Source organism: Typopeltis vanoorti, chromosome 6 (assembly GCF_054136105.1).
Source record: "Typopeltis vanoorti isolate ZY-2024b chromosome 6, IOZ_Tvanoo_1.0, whole genome shotgun sequence".
In the NCBI taxonomy this organism is placed as follows: domain Eukaryota; kingdom Metazoa; phylum Arthropoda; class Arachnida; order Uropygi; family Thelyphonidae; genus Typopeltis; species Typopeltis vanoorti.
The window spans coordinates 24,721,965-24,742,432 of NC_143554.1; the positions used below are offsets into that span (position 1 = coordinate 24,721,965).

The following is a 20,468-nucleotide window of genomic DNA, read 5'->3' on the forward strand; positions in this document are numbered from 1 at the left end:
ACCTGTAATACATTAGTTCTGTATGTGAATGAACAGAATTTAGAATAAAAAAAAAGTGATGTAATAAAATAGTCAATAAAATTTTATTGTAGCACAGAGGTTTAAAAATGTAATTTTATAGAAAATCAAGCTTTCAAGTCATGATATCTGCTTATGGATGATGTGTGTGTGTGCGCGCAATATTTTTTTGCAATAAGCAAGTTTGTTATACTTGCTTATTACAAATTAGTAAGTGAAGAGACTTTGTGTAAATTTTTCTCACTTATATAACACATCAAATAATGTTCACAGCCAAAATGTTACCAGACGATATAAATTTAGCTATCTGAAAAAATAAAATCCAAAGTGTAATTTTATAAAAACTTAATAAATTTTATTTAAAATAAGTATGAAATAAAAAGAATAGAGTGTTTCTTTCTTGTTAGCTTTGTATATCCATTTATCATACACCACCTTTAAAAATGTCATTTGCAGCATCAAGCTTTAAAGTCATGATATCCACTTACAGATGATGTGCGAGTTAGGAGTCAAAGAAAACCAGCAGAAATTCAAAGTTTTGAAATTTATTTATTTTTTAGCTCCTTGAAGATGGTAATTGCAAATAAAATTCTGTGTGGAAGTATTATTTGACGTGTTACATAAGTGTGCAAAATTAGAGATGAAGTAATTACATGACAATGTTAAAAGCTCTCTTGTTAGCATTAAAATTTCACAAAGTTTGGCCATTATAATATATATTATAATATATGCTCAGAAAGAAGTCAATGGACACCACAGTGAGAGTAACAAACAGCCGTGATACCCATCTTAGGATCTCCTTTCACTGCAGTGATTGCAGCAATCCCACAGAGCATACTTTCTATGAGCATATGGCAGCAATCAATAGGAATTTTGGACCATTCTTCCTGTAGGCATGTAATGAGGTCCTGGATTGTTGTGGGATAGACATCCCTTAACCTCACCTGATGCTTCAGTTCATTCCACAGATGCTCAACAGGATTGAGATCAGGGCTCTGTGGAGACTAGTCAAGTGTGGTGACATTCATCTCCACAAACCACACAGTTACAGCAGCCTTATGACATTGTGCATTGCCTTGCTGAAAGAGACAATAGTTGTTTAGTAGAAACACCAAAAAGTAGGAAGCATTGTATTGTCCAGAATGTTCAGATACCTCTCAGAGTTCAATGTTCGTGGCACCACAAACAGAGTTCAAGGCCAAACCAGGAAAAACAGGAGCACACCATCACCACATATTTCATGGTTGAGTTACACACTCTGGTAAGAGATGTTCACTAGGCATTCGCCACACCCAACCTTGTACCATCTGCTTGGTACAAGGTGTAGTGTGATTCATTCCATAACACAGCTTTCAAGCTTCCACAACCCATTGTATACACTCTATGCACCACTGAAGATCCTTGACCTACAAGCTGTTGCATAATGCGAGGCTTGCATATTTTGGTCCTACCATGGAAACCCATGTTGTGAGCCTAGGTTTGGAATGTTTTTGTGCAGATTTGTGTTTCAGTTGATGCTCGGAACTCTGCATTCAATGTGTCATCCAATGACTGGCAGTTTTTACATATTATCCTTAGTACCCTATGGTAATGTTTAGTGAGTGTGGTGGGTCGTCCACTGCAAAGAGCACTTGCAGTGTTGACTCCCTACACTTCCATCTCAATATGGTATCACTGATTGTTGACCTGGTATGGTCTAATTTGTCAGCAGTTTTGCTGAACAGATAGGACTGCAACATGGCATCCAATCACAGTGCATCTTTCAAACTCTGTCAGTTCCCTTCTCACAGCCATTTCACATTGACACAGTTGCATTGACTTAGGAGCATCATATTCATACAATTTATACCAGTTACAAACATGTGACTCATTACATGGCACAATGCACCTTGCTCATTAGGGTGTCCATTGACCTCTTTCAAAGCAGTATATATGATGATATTCAAAAGATACCAGCTTTCATTCATATTATTCAAAATATATATATTAAATAAAAGTACACAATGATTTAAAAAGTCAGAATTGCACATTTTACCAATATATTAATCTTTATGCCACAATCATCATTCAGTAATAAGAGGACTGAATATGGAATTTTTGTGAGATAAATGTCTTTCTTTGCATTTGGTGGAGAAAACAAGATCAATAGTTTTGATCATAGTATCAGAGAATTTAATTGTGTTGGTTACAGCAATGATGAAGTCTAACTGAAGGATAAACATGCATGTTCAAATATCAATTGTAAAGGAATTTATGTCAAATCACAAGGTAGGTGATTATAATAGTCTTAAAAACAAGCCTGAAGCAGTTTCCTGTATGGGAGAAATTGAAGGAAAAGAGATCAGCAACATGTGGGAGCTAGTTGAGAAATATTTGTTAATGGCAATGCTAGATTGAACATCTCAAGTGAAACATGAGACAATCTTGAGAAAAGATGCATAAGGAAATGATACAGAAACTGCAGATGCAAAAATTTACAGAAAATGTATCGAGAGAGAGAGAGAGAGAAGTGGAAACCAGTTGTTGAGGCATATGATACAGCTAGAAAACTGACCAGTATAATAAGGAAAATAAAACTGAAATATACGAGATTATTGCTGCAGTCCAAGGAAAGGGATTTTTACTGCACTGCAAGGGATTCTTTCACTATATAGCTACTAGAAAGAGAAATGACTGTGGATGAATAAACTTGCTAGATGGATGAAGTAGCTGAATGACCAATACAGATGACACCAGAGAGGCATAAAATCTAGTGAAGCAGATTTTATTCCTTCACGAAAATAAAACTGACTTGACCTGGAGAGGAGGGTTGAAGTCTTACATGAAGAGAATATATTCCAAATACTACTCTAGATATCAGTAAGGCAATGGGACTGCTAGGGAACTGATAGAGCCAGCTTGTTGTTTAATGAAAATCTTGTAACTTAAAAGACTCTAAGAGGGGTGGAAGAAGGGGTAAAACAGTGGTGTATGCATAAATGTAGTAAGCTGTCTGAGAGATATTAAGGAGTTATGTATAGGGAAGAAGCATATCAGGGAGAAGCAAAGTTTTAAGTGGGATTCCAGAAGGCTTAACACTAGGTCCCTGACTGCTCAATCATTATATCAATGATACTATTATTGTTGCAGAAAAATACCAATTTGGTTTTTTTTGTAAGAAGTTTTTCACTTGGTTGGAAATGAAATTAAACTTGACAATAAATTATATTCTTGTTTTATGCTTTATCCTAGTGTAAGCAAACAAAGTTTGCAGGTGAAATATATTCATGACTATGCTACTTGTATACAGGTTAAACGATTTCACATTAATTGGCTTTGTAACCTATAATATAAAGCACATACCCTTTCAGACATGTTGCTATGCATTATGGAAAGGACCACTACCTAGATCAGTTTCAATCTTTATTAAGGTCACCATAATGAAGATACTAAAGCTGAAATAATGCAGAGGCCATATATTTTTCATATAAAAATAGTCAAAATGATGCATATCACCCACGCATAAAATTCTCACGATTAGAGAGAAAGATGTAGGAAGTTTTTTCACTTAGTTTCAAATTAAATTAAACATGCCAAGAAATCATGCACCTGTTTTATCTTTTTCGCAAAAGGTAAGGAGAACAAAGTTTTTGCAAGCAAAATAAAGGATAAAACAAGAATATAATTTCTTAGTAAGTTTAATTTAACTCAATTGTTTGGTGAAATCATGCCAATCTGAATACGCTGGAAAGGGAAATGAATGAATGAATGGAGATTTCAGTGTAATGCAACTAAATTTAAATTTAAGGTCATAAAATTTGATTTGCAGATGGGCAACTGCATTCTCTACTAGTAGAACCGTGCTGGAGAAAGTGAAGAAGGCAAGGGATCTTGGGGTAATCTTGTGTCATGAAAGCGAGGATTTGAAGTATGTCTCAGGTCGCAAGAGTAGTAGATGAAAATCATAATGCGATAGAAAATAGTGATGATATAAAATTGTGATGTGGCACCAGATAACATTGAGAGTGGTGTTGAAAGTGAGAGTAAAAGAGAGAGTGAAAGTAAAAGTATAGAGCGAGAGAATGGTTTTACTGATAAAAATATGAAGAGTTAGTTGCAATGAGGGAGATTGCATGGTTGCACAGAGTGATACATAGGGCAAAGCAGCAGCTGGAGCAATTGCAAAATTGTCTACCGAATGCATCAGCTAACAGAAAGAAGCAAATGCATGATAAGAAAAATGACAGCATGATCAGGAGTGAAAGAAAAATTAAGGAGTGAGTGTTGTATGGTGATTCAGTAGTAAAAGGTGTAATAGATGAGAGTTTGACAAAATCGTGCTTTCCAGGTGCGAAAATTAATGATGTAAGTGAGGCTATTAGAGCACAAAAGCATATGGTGAAAGAAATGATAGTAGTGGCAGGGATGAATGATTTAAAAGGTGAAAAATTTGCTATGAGAGAGAACTTGAAGGAATTACTAGAGGTAGCAAAAGAAAAGAGTGAGAGAGTTAAGATAGTGAATCTGTTGCTGCAGTATGACAGAGTAGAGTTGAGAAGGAGGGCCATAATTGTGAATTGTCTATGCGCAGGTTGTTCAGGAGTAGTGGGGTGGAGTTTGTGGATGTGTGGAGTGAGTTTGATGGGCGAAAGGACTTAAACAGGAGGGACGCATCTGAATGGATTTGGTGTGTGGAGACTGGAAAAAGTGTTGAGAATGAAGTGAAAGTGGATGTGCAGAATCAGGGAAACTAGAGCTATTGGGGGAGGGGAGGTGGATATGCAGACATCAGTGAGGCAATTAAGTGTAAGAATGAGTATAATATGCCTGAGCTAGTATGCAGGACAACAAACCAGAATGGGATAGTTAGTAGAAGACATCAAGATAGGGGTGGGACTAATGGGCTTCTGCACTTTATGTATACTAATGCCAGGAGTATTAGGAATAAGAAGGAGGAATTTTTGGCCTTGATTGGCTCTTTCTAGCCACAGGTTATTGGCATTAGTAAGACATGGCTGACAGAAAATGATATAGCTAGTGGAAGAGAATGTGAAGGGTATAGTGTGGTCAGGAGGGACAGAGAGAAAAGAATGGGGGGGGGGAGAGGCATGTTATTGATGATAGCTGATGAACTGCAGCCAAGGAGAATACAAGATGAACTGCAGGATAGTGAAAAGAGCACATTTGAGGCTATTTGGTGTGAGATTGAGGCTAGCAGAACAAAATATACAGTTGGGTGCTACTATATACCAGGTGATGGAATAAATGATGGAGATAGTATGCATAGGCAAATAGACTCAATGAGTGGAAGACGGGTAATTATTATGGGGGATTTCAACTATGATAACATTGATTGGAATTAGGAAAGGACACATGGGAGATACGAATTGGATTTTATGCAGTTATTAAGGGATAACTATCTGAGACAGCATGTAATGGAAAACACTAGGGGTTCGAGAGGGCTTGATCTAGTAACTGCATCTGATAATTTGATTGTAATGAATATGACCACATTGCCACCAACTGGTGAGAGTGATCATAAGGTCTTGACCTGGGAAGGGAAAAAATGTGTGGAATTTTTAATTAAGACAGGGTACATGTGGAATTACCGGGCTGGTAAGTATGACAAGCTTAGGAGATTGCTTGGTTCAGTGCCATGGCATGTAAAACTGCAAAGGCTGGATTTGTTGATAGTGCATGGGAAGTGGTTAAGGAGCGTTTACAGGAGGTAATGGCTGACTGCATACCTAGAGTCTGGATTGTAAATCAAGTGGGGGTTAAATGGATGAATAACATCCATTAACCTTCCTACCGGCTAGGACGTCTATAGACGTCCAAATAAATCTGGATAAGATTCAGCCCACCTGTTTAAAGAACCTGGATAAGAAGTGCAATTTGACTGTCATGTCCATTAGAAGGTGTGATAAACCCTCACGCTGAAGAGAAATGTTAATCGGATTATCTCCCGTTCGTAGCTGCCTCTCAGTTGCCTATAATAAGAAACGGACTTTCTTGTTCCATGCTGGTGAACTGGATTTTAGTTATATATGATAGACTAAAAATAGAGAAATTATTTATATGTTTGTTTTCTCTTTTTATTGTACAATACAATTTTAATTTCTGGACAAAATAAAGGTCTTGCATAATTTCTTCACTTAACCAATTTAATTTTTTATTTTTTTGCGCTAATTTTTTTCTAATCGCTACTAGACAAAAGATTTTTCTTTGTTCTCGAAGAAATTAATTCACGATAATTATTTGGAATATTCTTTTAAAAAAAGAAAAGAAAACCGGCTGCCGACGTTCCAGGTTATATTAATTTTATTTTTGTACAAAACCATGGAAATCGAATAATACTTAACAGATTTCCTTTAGGACACGCTTGAGCAACTTTGCTTTATAGAGAATAACATGAAATTCTTTAATCATATTACTAAATTTTTTCTTCATGTTGTATAGTAATCTGTACTTTCACTTTCTTGGTTTCCTTGTATAATTGGTCATTACAAAATGAAATTAACAGTTATGATTTAAATTTATATTTTCTGCATAATTCAGATATTTTATTCTCCAATTTTTAAAGTAAGCGATACATTTGCTTATTTTTATCATTCAAAATATGTATATCAAATGTGAAAGTTTATTTCCATATTTTTACAATAGAATTGAACTTTATTTCGCCTCTGATAGTTTAACCCCCCCCCGTTGCATTACTATCACACACCCGAAAACTGTTATGAAACATAGGTACAGTTTTTATTTAATACGTTATTTTTCTCTAGTAATTGTTCCACATAACTTTAATTTTTCGATACTGAAACTATGTGGTGATTATTATAAATTAGCAAATTATAAATCAGACAATATACATATTTTGTGATTATTATAATTCAGGAAATTATGTGATATTCGGATACAGGTGAAATTAATATTTAAAACCACTGTCATCCTTCAAATGCAATATCAGAATAAAGAAAGTGAAAAACCATAAGTTTCGAAATACATTTCGAAAGCCCGCTCTCGAAATGTATTGGTCTACAGACTGGATTCTGAACACGCCAATGTTTCGTGATGTTATGACTGAAAAACAATTCAGTCTCATCATGAAGTATTTGCATTTTCAGAATAATGAAGAATACGATCAGGCAACACATCCTTGCCCAGTCCTCAACAAAATTTATGATTTTCTGATGAAAATCCGTCAAAAATGTAGATCACTCTACATTCCTGAGAGAGACTTGAGTATCGATGAAAGCCTTATGCCATTCAAAGGTGGACTGAAATGTAAGCAGTATATTCCCAAAAAGAAAGCGAAGTATGGAGTAAAATTTTTTATGCTTTGCGAATCGAAAAGTGGATATCTTTGGGATTTCAAACCTTATACGGGAAAGCAAACTGTAATCGAGCACGATAAATATTCGGATCTCCCCTTGTCGATGCGTGCAGTAATGCAGTTACTAGACCCTTTACTGGGGAAAGGTTACTGCATTATAATGGATAATTACTATACATGTGTCCTGAACTCGCTGATTTGCTTTTACAGCATCTTACAGATAGTTACGGTACTGTAAATGCAAAAAGGCGAAATATGCCTCCAGATCTGGCTTCAGGAAAGCTATCGAAGGGGGAAATCCGAATTTATCAGCGAGGGAAAGTCTTTGCACTACGTTGGAAAGACAAAAAAGATGTTTTTCTGCTATCTTCCCTGCACAATCCATCAGCGGAATCCGTGGAGAAGCATGGTTTGAAGAAAGAAAAACCCATTGCTGTGTGTGCATACAACGACACTATGGGTTGAGTCGACAGGTGCGATCAGCAGCTATCATTCTACTCTGTAATGAGGAAACAGCATAAAAAATATTACAAAAAAGTGTTTGGACATGTTATTTGAATTTTGAAGTGTTTGGATTTTGTTATTTGGAACAGTTTCCTCCTGTACAAGAAAAAATGTTTGTCTACCATAACATATCTAGAATACAGAATAGAAATTGCGAAAGCATTGCTGCATGCACATGCGCCTTCTTCAGCAAGCAGAAAAACAGGAAATCCTGCCAGACATCTGAGGTTGAACGCTGCTAACTCCAACTATTATCCCGAAAATCTACCACCAACGGCTAATAAAAAAAAAACCTCCACCCAAATATTATGTATGTAATAAAAAAAATATCAGAAAGGAAACAAAAATCTGGTGCCCTGAGTGTAAAATTGCTTTGTGTGTTTACCCTTGCTTCAAGGTGTTCCACGCTGTTCAAGAATTTTAAATTCTAAACAGTATGAAATAAAAAATGTTTGTTTTCAAGGCCATCAAAACAGTCCTTTTCAGGACTACAAATATTGATAGAGGGATACCCGAATGCACTGTTTCTTTTTCATCTTGAAGGCTAATTTTTCAGTTCTTTTTTGACACAGAGAAACTGGAAAGAGTATTCCAGGTAAAGTATTTCATCAAAAAAATAATGAAATAAAATCTACCCTATATATATATAAAATGATAAGCTTTTTTATGTCATGTTTATCTAAACGTTTTGAAACTCAGGGGCTACCCTGAGTGTCGAGTCTTCAAAATTCGAGTCATCAGAATTCAGTGACTGAACCCCCTTTCGAGTTATCACAATTGAAGGAGAACTGGTCTACCATACCAGAACATGGGGGGTTGGGCATAGCCCCCTAGTTAATAAATGAAATATATAAATAATAACGGGAACATTTTCACCTTGCCAACACTCAACATTGATGTGATATGGGTTCCAAATTTCTTGTTTCGGAGATATATATATATATATATATATATATATATATATATATATATTACAAAGTTTTGTAATAAAAATTTCTGCTACAATGAAGTTTGGCAGAATCAACAATATTATTACCACCTTATTTCTGTTTCTCGTGTGGGAGAAAAACGGTAAAATGTCACTCTTATAATTATATGAGATGTTATAATGACAAAAATAGTAAGAAAAAAGTCATTTGCAGTTTCTCTTCAAAACACAAAGAAAGAACATTGTAAATTCAGCCAGTGGAAAAGAAAATACTGCATATTTTTCTCCTGTTATCTGATTTTTTTTCTTATAGTTCAAAGAAGAAATCACTGCATATAACATGAAGTCTGCAGGAGGGAAAAAAATCTGGAAATTGGTTACATTATAACGAATAGAGAAATCATGTCAGAAAAATAATTCACATATGATTCTAATCTCAGCAGACATAACATTTTCTTCTAGATTAGATATCTAAAGTAACTGAACCTTTGCTACTGTTTTACACTAAAATGAATGGGTATGTTCTCCAAGTGATTTACGTTTGTAACAGCTGTCTTGCGAACGATTTATGAAATAAATTATCTGAAATATCCGCAGATTGCCTAGGTCTATAACCCCCCCCCCCAAAAAAAAGAAGATCATGAAACGCATATGCACCTTTTCTTTGAAAATAATTCAAATCCTCTTTTTCAAGATAATTGTATGATTTAATTTCTAACTTTTGATAATAAAAGTGAAACTGATCATTATAAATTAAGCAATTATTTTGGCATAAATAATGTATAAGCATGTAAACGAAATATCAGTATTTCTGTTAGAATATAGGTAATCAACAATCGAAAAGGAAACAAGACATTCTTGACATATTCTGCACTACAGCCTGGGGCACTTTAGTGTTCTCCCCTTTCTTCTCAATAGCACTGAGAGTAACAAGCCTTCAACCTTTCCTCCAGCTAAGAGGAGATTACCAAGTATTTAGAAGACGTAGATTATTTCAGAAATAGCTTCCAGCAGCAGAAGTAATATTTAGATTTTTTAAAGAAAAACAAACAAAAATAATACTACTGAACTTTCTTTTGTGTGGTATGCATATAAACAATTTTGCATGGTGAAAATATAGCATATTATTTCTAAAATTTCACATAATTTCAGCAGGCAGTAGAACAGCTGGTTTTAGATTGCAAATAAATAGAACAGAATTAGAAGTTTCACAATACAATCTGATTGCCGTATATCTTTTGTCAAAATGGTAAAATGAAGTAACTGATTTTGAATGCTGTCTAGAAAAGTTTTCAAACCTGTGAGTTCTAAGAGAGGATAAGGGGGGGGGGGGGAAGCATTAGAAAATCTTCAAAATGAAAAAGAATTTTGAATCATTCCGTATATGATATTTTCCCCATTATATTTTCAACATATCTACAAGGATGTGCACTAGATATTATCGTAATATGCATAATACAAATAAATAAATAAATAAATGACGAAGGCGAAGAATCACTGCTAAAATATCATTGGATATAAATTTTTGATACCAAAAAGACACACAATCGGAAACCGAGTAATGCAATGTAGCATTTTAACTTTTTTTTTTATTTTGTCTTTATGAATAACAAAAAATCGTTTCTAAAACTGAAATGTGATGATCCATATAATGCTATTTCGCTAGAAACTAAAGAAAAAGGACATATTTATTTCAATAAATATTGTTTAAAAATATAAATATTTGACATAATATTTTCAAAGCAAACATTTGAAAATTCTGAAATTCGAAAAAAAATTATTCAATTATTATACGTAAAGTGAAAGATCAATCAGTGCAACTCTTCCGGTGCACTGATTTGTAGAATTACCAAGTATTTATAAGACGTCGATTATTTCAGAAATAGCTTCCAGCAGCAGAAGAAGTAATATTTAGATTTTTTTAAAAGAAAAACAAACACAAATAATACTACTGAACTTTCTTTTGTGTGGTATGCATATAAACAATTTTGCATGGTGAAAATATAGCATATTATTTCTAAAATTTCACATAATTTCAGCGGGCAGTAGAACAGCTGGTTTTAGATTGCAAATAAATAGAACAGATTTAGAAGCTTCACGATACAATCTGATTGCCGTATATCTTTTGTCAAAATGGTAAAATTAAGTAACTGATTTTGAATGCTGTCTAGAAGAGCTTTCAAACCTGTATAGAAATTTAGAGTAGTTATGCAATTCACTTCCAGGAGAGAATAAGGAGGGGGGGGGACATTAGAAAATCTTCAAAATGAGCAAAAATGTTGAATCATTCCGTATATGATATTTTTCACATTATATTTTCAACATATCTACGAAGTTATGCACTAGATATTATCGTAATATGCATAATACAAATAAATAAATAAATGACGAAAGGAAAGAATCACTGCTAAAATATCATTGGATATAAATTTTTGATACCAAAAAGACACAATCGGAAACCGAGTAAGGCAATTTAGCATTTTAACATTTTTTTTTATTTTTTCTTTATGAATAACAAAAAATCGTTTCTAAATCTGAAATATGATGATCCATATAATGCTATTTCGCTAGAAACGAAAGAAAAAGGACATATTTATTTCAATAAATATTATTTAAAAATATAAATATTTGAAAATTTTAAAATTCGAAAAACAATTATTCAATTATTATACGTAAAGTGAAAGAACAATCAGTGCATCTCTTCCGGTGCACTGATTTGAAGAATAAAATACACCAAATTCACTATCACTAAATAGATTCATTGCAAAAGCTGATCAGTGGGCATTTCAGGATTGATTTTTTTTTCGCATATGTGAAATTGGTTTCAATTTTCGGGAAGAGACACAATAAATCATTTTAGAGGCAAGAAAGGTCAAATAACTTAGGACAGTAAATGAAATTCTAAGCAACACAATAGACGTAAAGACAGGGGGAGGGGACACAAAGGTCACTCAGCAACAGTTAATCCACTAATGCTATAGAATAGCCGTAACGAGATTAACGGCGGAGGAAGGTAATGGCATGATAAAAGGTAGAATGCCGACGAAGTTTTGATCCATGAAAAAAGCTAGGGAGAGCTGACTATATCATCCACACCGGCCGGTTGGGAAGTTAAGCTTGATATTCAAAGAAACAACTGTGGAGGGAATTTAAGGAGAAAGGTGACCTGCAGACACACAAAAAGTATCAAGCACAGGCCAGAAGGGTAACTAGCATGGTAAGAAAAGCAAAAGCAGATTATGAAAGGAAATTAGCAACGCAAGCTAAAGAGAATCCCAAACAGTTTTTTCGATATGCTGCAAGTAAAAGAAAAAATGTATATGGCAGAATGATTTTAAGGAATACCGATGGTAGGCAGATAACTGAATCAGTTGAAATAGTGGAATTACTGAGCGAGCACTTTGCAAGAGAATATATCATCCAGGTGGTGATATTGCAGGAATGAAGGAAGCAATAGCTTATACAGGAATTGAGGTGAATGAAATGGAGGTGAATTGTATATTACAAATCCTTAATGTGAATACATCTGTGGGATTTGGATGGTATACCAGCTCGGGGTCTTACATGAGCAGCAAAAGAATTGTCAGTGCCCTTGATCGTTTTATTTAATTTGAGTCTTACGTCTGGGTTAGTCCCGAGGGTGTGGAAGGAGGGGAAAATAGTTCCATTGCATAAAGGAGGCTCCCAGATTGCTGTTGCAAATTACCAACCAACCAATCAGCATATCAGGAGTCATTGTCAAGGTTTTGGAGAAAGTAGTCAAGAGAAAATACAGGAATGATAGATGATAATGGGATGGATAGATACTTTATGGGGATAGCATGGTTTTGTGAAGGGTAGATCATGCCTCAGTAACTTGCTCGTGTTTTATAACACAGTGACGGCTGAACTGGATAAGGGTAATGGGTTTACAGTGATACTGCTGGACTTTGCTAAGGCCTTTGACAGGATACCACATGGAATTCTAATCAGTAAACTGCAGCATATGGGGATGGATACAGGGTTGGTGAGATGGATAGGAGGATGGTTGATGGAGAGATATCAGAGAGTAGTTTATTCAGGAGTAGAGTCCAAAAGATGGCCTGTGACCAGTGGTGTGCTGCAGAGTTCTGTTCTTGGACCACTGCTGTTTAATTTGTTCATTAATCATATATAGGAAAGGATCTGAGAGGAACTGTTCATTTGTTTGCTGATGATGCAAAGTTGGGTAGAGCAATAGTGAATCCACATGATTCACTATTGAATCATTGGATTGAATCATGTGATGTCAGAATTTTGCAGGATGATTTGGATAGATTGGAAGACTGGGCTAAGGAGAATGAATGTCAGTTTAATGTGGCAAAGTGTAAGGTTATGCATTTTGGGGGTGAAAAGAATAGCAGCTGAATACCACATTGGTGGAACTGTACTCCAGGAGATTGATTGGGCCAGGGATCTGGGAGTGTTGGTGGACAGGGAGTTGAAGTTTAAGGTGCACATTGCAAAAGTGGCTAAATCAGCTCATCAGATCACTTGGTTACTGAAGAATACTTTGACGAGCAGAGACAAGCAAGTTATTGTTCCTCTTTATCGAGCCTTGATAAGACCCCATCTTGACTACTGTGCCCAGATCTGGGTTTCTTCTTGATGGGAAGGAGGTAGAGAGGATCCAGAGATGAGTGACCAAGATGTAGCTGGTCTATGGAATGAACCTTATGAGAACAGGTTGAAGATCTGTGGGTTGCAGCAATTGGTTGATAGGCAGAAGAGGGGTGATATGATTGAGATATTCAAATTACTGAAGGCTTTTTACAAGAATAATTCAGATGAAATTTTTCAGAACAGGTCTGGTGGTGAGAGAACTTGGGGCCATTCATGGAAACTGGGCAAGAGTGTGGTTAGCAAGAGTGTTAGAACTAGGTTTTTTGCTTGGAGAGTGGTGAATGAGTGGAATAAGCTGCCAATGTCTGTTGTGGGTGCCATGACTGTGAGTGAGTTCAAAGCGATGTATGATAGCTACTGTGTGGATGCTGAATAGTTGTTCTGGACATGATGTTTAGGGCCTCCCTCGATGAGTCTAAGGACTCTTGGAGTTGCCCTTAATAATAATAATAGTAATGGTCAACAGAAATTTGGCCGAGTGGTTAGCGTATCCACTTTCCAGGCAAAAGGCTGCGGGTTCGAATCCCACATGGGCATGGATGTTTGCAATTGTCTGTGAGCATACGAGTGATGGTGGTGGGCAGTAGATGGTGTTGCTGAAGATGATGATTGTGGTTGCTGTTCGTTGTAGTTGGTGAATTGAGTGGTGGAGCCAGAGATTTGTTGAGTAGGTGCCCTCCCTCGATGAGTGATTGGACTCATTGGAGGTGTCATGTAATAATAATAATAATAGTTACAATACATATTGACCTTGATCTGGCCACATTTGAATTACAGGTGCTTAGATTTAGGTCAGCAGGATTGAAAGGCGATGAAGTAAGTGGATGAAAAAGTGGATAACAAAAATACTACCAGAACTGAATAAAGTTGGTTATGAAAATAAGCTGAGGTAATTTCATTTGCAAATTTTGTGGATAGAAGACAAAGGAACAATATACCTGATACATTTACATCTGTGAGAGGAATTAACCCCATTGACATCAAAGAGATTTCTCATATGGAAGAATAGGTGCCATTCCTGGAAGTAGCAAAAGAGTAAGAGGGGGGATGAAGTTTTATATAGCCATTCTCCATGTTTGTTTACATGGAGAGTGGCTATATCATAAAATGTACTGCCCCTAAGAGGCTGGTGGTGAGAGTGCAGACAGTGAAGAAGTTTAAGGAACAGTATGACAGATTTTTTGTTGTCTAAGATGGATGTTCCAAGATGAGATGAGTCATGGAACTCCATGAAGTTCCTGAATAACAGTAACATTTGTCTTTTCATTTAGATGTTATTCTAAATGAAAAGACAAATAATAAATGAAACAGTAATAATAAAGATAATAAAAATAATAATAAAGTTGTTAAACTTTATTATTATTATTATTATTACATGACACCTCCAGGGAGTCCAAGGGCTCATCGTGGGAGGACACACTACTCCACTTCGCTAAATACATCTCACCTCTCCTCTACTACCCAATTCTCTAACTATGACACTACTACCATCAATGCCATCTATCGCTCATCATCACCACCAACAACAGTATTTTTTCTCTGTAAATTGCATGTGTTCTGAAGGCTGATTTGTCTGTATGCAGGATGAAAACCCCGAGTTTCTGGGAGAAAAAGCCCTACTACCACCATATGAGATCGGCTAACTCACCTTCAACTGAAAAAGTCCATATAAGGATTCCCCTTGTCATGACGAGGATAGAACCCAGGTCTTTTCCAATCAAAGGCGAATTGTTCCGCTGTTCTTCCATTTGCGCTATGGCGGCTTTATCCTTACTGTGTTTTATTTACTTACTTTATCCTTACTGAAATTAAAAACCAAACTAGCCATTTTGATGCAATTTGAATTGTTAACACAAGGCATTAGGAAATAATTTTTATAAAAGAGGAGGAATGGTAAAAAAAAAAAAAAAAAAATACATGCAAATCCTGCAGGTGTTCTTTTTTTCATATGCAAAATATGAAAATATGTAATATACTATTTTGCATTTGGTATACAAAAATACTATTACTGAGCTAATTTATATTATCTCCATGGATTTATCTTTCTACTGGAAAGAGAGCTAGGCAGGGACAAGTGTGAGGTGGAATGGGTAAGACTGGTAGACCCAGAAATGACTAAAATTTATTTTTCAGTGCTAGGGGTATCAAAAATAAAAGAGAAAAAAAATGTTGCACTGATTAAGTTTATCTACTCAAAAATTTCCAGAATAACTAAAACAAGGAATTGCTCTAATAGTACTGGGGAGAGAGTGGGGGGATAGAAGTAAGACAGAGTAGAAGAAAGAAGGAGTAGAAGACCAGTCTATAGATATACGTCTACAGTCAACAATATACCAAGTATATATTGTAGCAAGATCGGGTCTAGCTCAGGTATCTTAGGTTTGCCATGCCTGTACTCACCAATATGAGCCCCTGAGCCTGGAAAGACTTTAAAAGAGTATATTAGTTGGATAATAAGACTGGAACAGACCAATATGGTCTATATCTGTAATTTGGGTTATGATGATGAGGGATAGATGAGGATGATATTCTGAGGGAAATGGAAATGAAAGGGGTATGATGTTTTTCATAAGGATATAAACAGAGAGGAGATTAATAATAGCAGGAGAATTATTCCCACACAAAACAAAGATGCAATGAAACAGTGGCAAAGGATTGTTTTGAAGGAGCATAGTGGAAGACAAAGATTGATAGGAAAGAATGTTTAGTTTAGTTGGATGTTCCTATAGGAAATGTATGTGGAAATGTATAGACAAATCATGTTAATGAAAAAGAGAAGGTTGATTATTATGGGTGAGTTTAATTGTGGTAATATAGATTGGAATGAAGAAATGACATCTCAGAATCACTATCACATCAAAGGATATGACTACAAATGGGGTGTCACATCTTGTAGATGGAGAAATTCACCATGAGGTGATTACCTGGGTGATGGCCAGTATACGAAGGCTTCTGTGAAGAATGGATAGATGTGGAACTATAAGGCTGCTGATTATGAGAGGCCTAGAGCTCTAGCATGGAATGAGCAGTTAGGCAGAAAGGAGATAAGTTTCTTGGACACTGATTGAGAATTTAACAGCAAAAACAGCAGCAATGTATGACGTATTCCAAAGGTTAAAAGGCTAAATAAGATAGGTATAAAAAAGAATGAATGAATGAGGATATTAAGTATGCAATCTGGAAGAAGAAGACACTGTGGAGGCAAAATGTGGAGATGAATAATAATAATCACTTTTTTTCCTCCTATGTAAAATTATTTCTGTTTTTTTCTATAGTAAATTGAATGTTGGTATATTGGTTGTTAAGATGCTGTGTATGGACACCAACTTAACAGCCTATTTGGTTTATCAGCCACCCCCAAATGCTCTCTCTATTTGGGTCATGCAGTCAAATAGAGAATATCATCAATGTATTTTAACAAGATTGTAGGCTTAAGAGTTGGTGTGCCAAGAGAACATTTTAAAAGTGCTACTAAAAATTGTCTGGAGAGGTTACGCTTTCTGTTTGTGTACTTTGTTTTTCCTTATTCTCCTAAAATAAGTAACGAGCAACAATAACAAAAATGCAGAGATCTGTGATGCTAGGGAAGAAGGCATGAGTTTTTTTTTTTTTTTTTTTTTTTTTAAATCAGTGTTATGGTTATGGTTTCATTAAGTGAGATATCTGTTATCTGTGAAGATGAAAGTTATGAGATAACTGATCTTCCTTTCTAATTTATGACTTGCACACATGAAAGGTTGTAATATACCTATAGTACAGGTGGCCATAAAATAAATTTCCCTCTTTGGAGGCATCTGTAGCTTAAACCAAATAAAGAGAAAGTGACCAAATTTATATTGAGACTTTTGAAGGCATGGGGAGATGATTTCCACAAAAAAAATATTTAGTACCAAAAGTCGCCGATAGGGGGAATTTTGGCACTGGCAGTGCCAAAAACAAGCGGATAATTACATTAAAGGCAGATAAAATGGAATAATAACATTTCGACGGTGTAAGAGACAGTGTAAGAACGCGTCACTCATTCCAGCTGGATATGTAGTGCGTTACAATGATGATAATAATAATAATAATTAAACTAAAACAACAACTTGCGACAGAAATTAATGTAGTAATTGAACTCACAGGAAATAATGTTTTATTCATCAGAATCAAGGTCCCTTGGACCACATACAAGATTTTCAATGTGCTAACCTTTCTTGTGTACAACAAATTGCATCTGGTGTGCGACATGCTCTACAGCTGAGCGCAAGGAATCGGATTGGAAATTTATTTTTGCACTTGGTTAGACTATAATAAATTTAGTTCTCTAAATCCAGAGTAATTTAATAATAAGGTGGTACACCAGTTGGCAACTCATATAGGTAAATATGACCTCTCCACTGCTTCTGCCTTAGTGTCACCACCTCTGGGTCTGCCTCCCACTGACAAGACCTCAATAAAGGTCCAAACCGATCTGGACAGTGGCCCTTCCCTCAATGCATAGCATTATACGTCTGCAAGAAGATGTGCTTCGCATGGTGGGAGATGCTGAAACAAGGAGTGATGAGAGCTTGGTCCACCTTTGCTCCGAGTTGCCAACAGTTGCACCACCTTGCCACAGCCCTGAAGATATTTTCAGGTGCAAACTTTGTTTGCTCACACTTGGATAAAGGATTAAACTAAATTTATTATAATCAGATTGGATGTTCATAACAGCCCGTTTTATGTTCTCTTTCAAGACATGCAAGTTGGGAATGCTACCAACATTCACAACGGATTTCAAATACCCCCCCCCCCAGCCAAAAGTCACATGGAATCACATGGAATTTAATTTAATTATCTGCTTGTTTTCGGCTCTGCCAGCTCCAAAATTTCCCTTATCAGTGACTTTGGGTACTAAATCTTTTTTTTGTGGAAATCATCTCCCCATGCCTTCAAAAGTCTCGATATAAAATTTGGTCTCATTCCGTTTATTGGTTTTAGCTGCAGATGCCTCCAAAGAGGGAAAGTTGTTTTATGGCGACTCTGTACATTAGTAATATAGGTGAGCTAAGATTTTTTTTATAGTTTTAATATTTTTTTATTTATTACATAATCTGTAAATCCTGTTCTAGAGACAAAACATGGAACTCTGAAGCTGCTTCAGGCCTCCTAAGCTGAGCAGTTGTCTCACACCAGTTGATGAATTCATAAGAGTGGTTCAAAGTATAAACAATAGCAAGAGAAAAACAACAACAACAACATATAATTAATTTATTCAGCTGACTAGTATTTCATTGATTTTCTATCAGAGCATAAATTACAAATGTGACTAGCATACAGCACTCAACTTATAGAAACAATTCAAATTGTAACTGAAAAAATTAATTTCCTAACATACTGATCTTCATAACCATAAAGTTAATTTGGAGAACTCAGGCTATTTGGTCTCAGAATGACTGTCTCTCAGATCTCTGGCAAATTAATGCAGCCATACTTGTAAGTTGGGGGAGTGCTTCATAGACAATGTAGATTCTAAAAATAGTCTCTCAGACCTATAGCAACTTCTGTGTAATACAGATGTCTTTTTCCATTTAATCCTGTATGAAAGAATATATCCAGAGCATGGTCTGCCAGTTCTGATTTGCAAGATAAATAACTGTGGATGTACTATTGTGCTATTTAAGGCAGATATCAACTGATCTAAAGTAAACTAAACCGCAGGCCCAAACTTTATATACTCCAAGATGTGCAAGAGGATGAAGTTGATCTTGAAGAAAATAGTTGAAAGAGTAGTTTAAAAGTGACATGGAGATTATATTTATGAATTTCAGCTATCTTTTCCGATGTCCCCTGTATAACAAGAGATGGGAATGGTTTTGCTGTGATCCTATATGTTGATTTGGAAGTATAAAGGGGGGGGGGGAGTCTGCCAGTTCTGATTTGCAAGATAAATAACTGTGGATGTAATATTGTGCTATTTAAGGCAGATATCAACTGATCTAAAGTAAACTAAATCGCAGGCCCAAACTTTATACACTCCAAGATGTACAAGAGTATGAAGTTGATCTTTAAGAAAATAGCTGAATGAGTAGTTTAAAAGTGACATGGAGATTATATTTACGAATTTCAGCTATCTTTTCTGATGTCCTCTGTATAATAAGAGATGGGAATGGTTTTGCTGTGATCCTATATGTTGATTTGGAAGTAGAAAGGAGGGAGGGATGCATGTAATATTTTATCTATTTTATAGGAGTTGTAGTCATTGGCTAAAAAATATTATGAAGACACTTCAGCTCGGTTTTTATGGCTGTGTCATTTGAACAAATAGCTCAGGCTTTATGTGTAAGTGTTTTGACAATGTCTTGCTGTTGGGATGGGTAGTGGTATGACTGCTTATGATGAGCTATTAGGTATATGGGGGACTAGTGTGACTAGAAATGGGAGACAACTGTTACTTTCTTTTTCTTACATGAAATTTATTCTTGGATGATGGCTCAAATGTGTATCTCCACCACACATAATGTGTGGTGGAGATACTTAATGGAACTAGCTGTAGATCCAGAAATCAGCTGTTGTGCTTGTATACAAATGCTAGAGGTATAAGAAATAAGAAAGATGAAATGGTTGCACTAATTGCGTCTGTTCACCCAAAAATTGTCGGAATAAGTGAGACATGGTTGGAAGAGGATGACATCCTGACAGGAAGAGAGATGGAAGGGTATGATGTGTTTCATAAGGATAGAAGGGTAAAAAGGGATGGGGATTGCTATTGATGATAGAGAAAGCGTTATCTCAATACAAAGTAGAGATGCAAGACGGAAATAGTGCTAGTGGTTTTGAGGCAGTATGGTGTGAGATAGAGGTGAATGGAATCAAATACTTGGTGGGATGTTGTTACAGACCAGGTAATATGGATGGTGGTGATAATGAAATGTACAATCAAATTAGCCAAGTAAATAAGAAAATGGTGATCATTATGGGTGATTTTAATTATGGCAATATAAACTGGAATGATGAGATAGCAACTGGAAGTAAAAAAAATGAGTTTCTTGAGTTTTTGAGGGATAACCACCTCAGACAGTATGTAAGAGAGGGCACATGAGG

The 20,468-nt window shown here is 35.7% G+C and overlaps 1 protein-coding gene across 3 annotated transcripts in view; it reads right to left on the reverse strand.

Annotated features, from left to right (window-relative positions):
- The window catches only part of LOC150105342 (calmodulin-binding transcription activator 1-like), a 1,067,501-nt gene that overhangs the window by 246,056 nt on the left and 800,977 nt on the right, over positions 1-20,468 (reverse strand). The window lies entirely within an intron of this gene.